Here is a 3784-nt window from a genome sequence, read left to right as displayed (position 1 = left end):
CGTTTTTTTTTTTTTTTTTTCTTTTCTTTTCTTTTCTTTCTTTCTTTTCTTTTCCTTTTTCTTTCTTTCTTTCTTTCTTCCTTTTTTCCTTCTTTTCTTTTCTTTTCTTTTCTTTTCTTGCTTTCTTTTTCCCTTTTTCTTTTCTTTTCTTGCTTTCTCTCTTCCCACTCTTTCATTTCTTTCTTTACCTTTTTTCTGTTATGGAAGAAGTGATTATCACTGTCCTTTGCATTGCCATCATCAGTGACTGATATACAAAGCCAAATGAAGGTGGTGTTTCTCTCTCCCTCTCTTTTTCTTTCTCTCTCGCTCTATCCTTCCCTCCCTCCTTTTATTTTGTTTTATATTATGTTTTAGAACAGTTGCTTGATCATTAAAGAATCCTGCCAAGCACTTCAGAAAAGTGGGTCTCAAAGACCATACTTAAAATGAGGTTCTCCAGGAGAAAGAGATATATATAAAGATCTGTACCACAAGAACAAAAATTGAGAAGAAAATATGCAAATTGACGAGTTACACGCTATCAATCTTTGTAGGCTGTGCTATAAAGATGAATATATAAATAAGTAAATAAGTACATACATTAATATGAGCAAGATGAATGGGAAGATCTGAGAAATTATGTTACTACGGAAGATGGGAATGGATGTTCCATCTCAGATAACACATGCTTTAACTCATTCCAGAGTTGAAATGTTATTTTAAGTTTTCATGTTGTTAATGGAAACTGTAAGACAGGCAAAGTTCAGAGAAAGTTACACAGGGTACAGTCAGTTTGCTTGTCTTTGTATGTATCTAAAGAGAAGCTGTTGTACAGTTGTGAATCTGATCTTAGCTAGAAAATCAACAACGTTATTATTATTTTTACTTCCAGGCGACTCTTGTGTGCCATCTACACAATGCCTTTTAAAGTCTAAATTTCTCCCTTTTTTACTTGTCACTATTTTATATATTTGGTATTATATATATTTTTTCCATTTTTTCATTGTGTTAGAGCTTTGAGCAATGGACAGAAGATATTTCTATTATGTGTGGTCATGCCTAACTTTGTAAGATATGGTGGTATGTATGAAAGATGGATGGAAAAACAGCTTGTAATTACCATAATTATTATTACTATTTCTCTAATGTGAAAGAAAATAAATAATGCTGTCTCAGTTTTTGCAAACACCGAAGGGCATTTCATATAACCAAAAATATATTGTTCCATTATAATTAAAAAACACATTCTGTCACTTCACTCTCCCTTTTTCCCTTTCCCCTCTTTCCATCTCTTTCTCTCCCTTCTTTACCTCTGTTCCCTTATCCTCATCCCCTCCCCCCCCCCCCCCATTCTCATTTTGTAAATACATCCAACTCTCACCTTTTTTATTTCTTGCTTTTCACTCTTATCTTCTGCCTTTCTCTGTTCACTCTTATTTTCACCTTTCATTGGTGTGTCTCTTTCCACAGTACTGTGAGGTTAGAAGACCTCTTAACCCAAACTTTTCTTTCCACTGTTTAAGGCAATTAACAATTAGACAAAATATTAATTTATTATTAGACTAAGTAGGATGTACTATAAATCAAATAAAAATGTGTGCATACCTTTGTCCAATGAAAAATAGGTGTATTTTACCAAGTCTCCAGAATATTAAGAATATTTTTTTACATTAGCAATGGAAGAGCATAGTTGTACTGTACACACAATCGAATAAATTTACGGTTGTCTGTAGCATCAGTCCAAAGCAAGGGGGGGGAAATTGAAAGAGGACATTTAGTCATGAGGTTACAGTCATCTGCTTGGCAACTTGTGATGAAGGAAGGTTTTGCTAAACATTTTATCCTGCAAGATGCCATTTCCATTGCTTCATGCTTCAGTTTTCCTCAAAGGGAATTGTCAGTGTTGCCATCAGCTGATGCAAAAAGTGAGAGACAACTCAACACTTTTTGTTTTCTTCTCCTCTGGATATACTGAAAAGCCTTAACTGGTAATATTTCCAGACCATATTGCTGCATAATGTGCTTTTTTTTATATATGTATACACCCCCACACATTTTCCTGGTTTAGTGATTGTATGGAGTTCTGATAATTACACTTATTTAAGTTCTGAACAATACCTAGATGTGTTTATGGGCAACTTGCTTTATTTCATTTAAATATTATTATTATAATTTTTTTATTCTCTCACTTCAGCTTTTATTTTAGCTTCCTTCCTACTCTTCCTACAGGACTATCCTCTCCTTTCCTCGTCCTCCTGTTCCACCACCAAAATCACGACCACCGCCAGCGCCACCAGTCCCTCCACCTCCACTTACACTTCAATATCATGGACACCATCACCACTCCCCTCTGTCACAGCTGTGACTCAATCTGATCATCAGTGTTATGGAAAGAAAAATCACTTCTGTCAGCATAAATCTGGTACATGATGTCAAAAGGAAAAAAATATATATACATACCTGTATATTTGGATGTGCATGCAGATGCAATTTTTTAAAAATGGTAAGATCAAGTTGGCTATTGCAAGAATCAGAAAGCACAGGGGTTTTTGCGACCCAGAGAAGTTCCATGTCTCCAGAGCGGATTGTTCTTAAGTTCACCATCACAGGATCCTTACTATATAAACAAACAAGACATTGTTATGCAGTGTTAGTTCTCAAACTTTACTGTTTTCTTTATGCCAACAGTACTGTTGCAGATTCCCCCTCTTCCCTTGACTTCTATGGAAGCATGCAAGTGCACTGGACTTGCAATGTTATGAAAATTTTTAGTTCTTAAAATTCTTTTGTATTTGTTAACTTTGTCATTAGGATCAGTCTGTTTGAAGGTTTTTCTTTAATTTTCTTTGTTTAGGGGTGCACATAGATGTTGGTCTATTGTCATCATAACTTGAGTAAAATTTTTATATGTACCTGAAAGTGAATGTTCAGTACCTTTGATTGTGAAATAGCATGTCATTCATCCCTTCACTGGACAATATATACAGAAATTGTTGCTATAGAATGCATTATGTAATAGGTCCATTACTTTTATTTCCTTTTTATAAACAACTTGAAGGTTATTATAAGGTATGCCCAGTGATGAATGTGTTTTGTTATTATGCATATGATTATTATTATTATTACTATTAATATTTTATTATTTTAGCAGATTTATTTATTTCGTAGCTATTCTCTCTTGAGTTCACTCTTTCCAGGTAAATATCAAGTCAATACTCCACAACATATGAGCTCAGTGCATTGTTATTTGCTTCCCCTGTGTTCTTTATCTCCCAGCCTGTGTGCAGTTGATCTAACAGGTTAATACTGACTGTTCTGTAATACTTTCTACACTTGTAAATAAAAAAAATTTTGATTACTTGAACAGTTGTTTGATGTTTGGTTACGAAAGGGGTCTTTTGTTCAGATACATGAAATTGCTGTATGTGCCAGTGTGTGGTTTAACTGCATGGAAGTAGTTTATGGTGGTGATAAGACATTCTAACAAATACTTTGCTGTGGTCTTTACTGAGAATTATCATGTCTTTGTTACAGTATAGTATAGAGTCAGAAAACACTTTTATACATGCATATCTCTGTTAGGCATGTGGAAAACATACTTTTGTATATACTCGTTTTTAATAGTAAATAGACGAGAAATACAAACCACATATTGGACATCCTGATCATCCATTATTTAATTTAGTTTTACATGGCTTCCAATATATTGCATCGTGGTAAATGCTTTCTGAATAACTTTTCAGGTCTTATTGGTCTTGAAGTGTCCACTCACACTACAAACAAATAAACATGTTTGGAATAT

At 34.0% G+C, this 3784-nt stretch overlaps 1 protein-coding gene across 1 annotated transcript in view; it reads left to right on the top strand.

Moving 5' to 3' along the window:
- LOC125044715 (DCN1-like protein 2) overlaps positions 1 to 3346 on the top strand; it is a 23129-nt gene extending 19783 nt beyond the window's left edge. The window contains exon 6 of the mRNA XM_047641591.1: positions 2212 to 3346. The gene's annotated coding sequence lies outside the window, so the exon portion shown is untranslated. The remainder of the gene's footprint in view (positions 1 to 2211) is intronic.
- The last annotated feature ends 438 nt before the right edge of the window (positions 3347 to 3784 follow it).

Source organism: Penaeus chinensis, chromosome 36, assembly GCF_019202785.1.
Source record: "Penaeus chinensis breed Huanghai No. 1 chromosome 36, ASM1920278v2, whole genome shotgun sequence".
Lineage (NCBI taxonomy): Eukaryota > Metazoa > Arthropoda > Malacostraca > Decapoda > Penaeidae > Penaeus > Penaeus chinensis.
The sequence above is the reverse complement of the archived record's forward strand: the minus strand, read 5'-3'. Positions and strand labels throughout refer to the sequence as shown.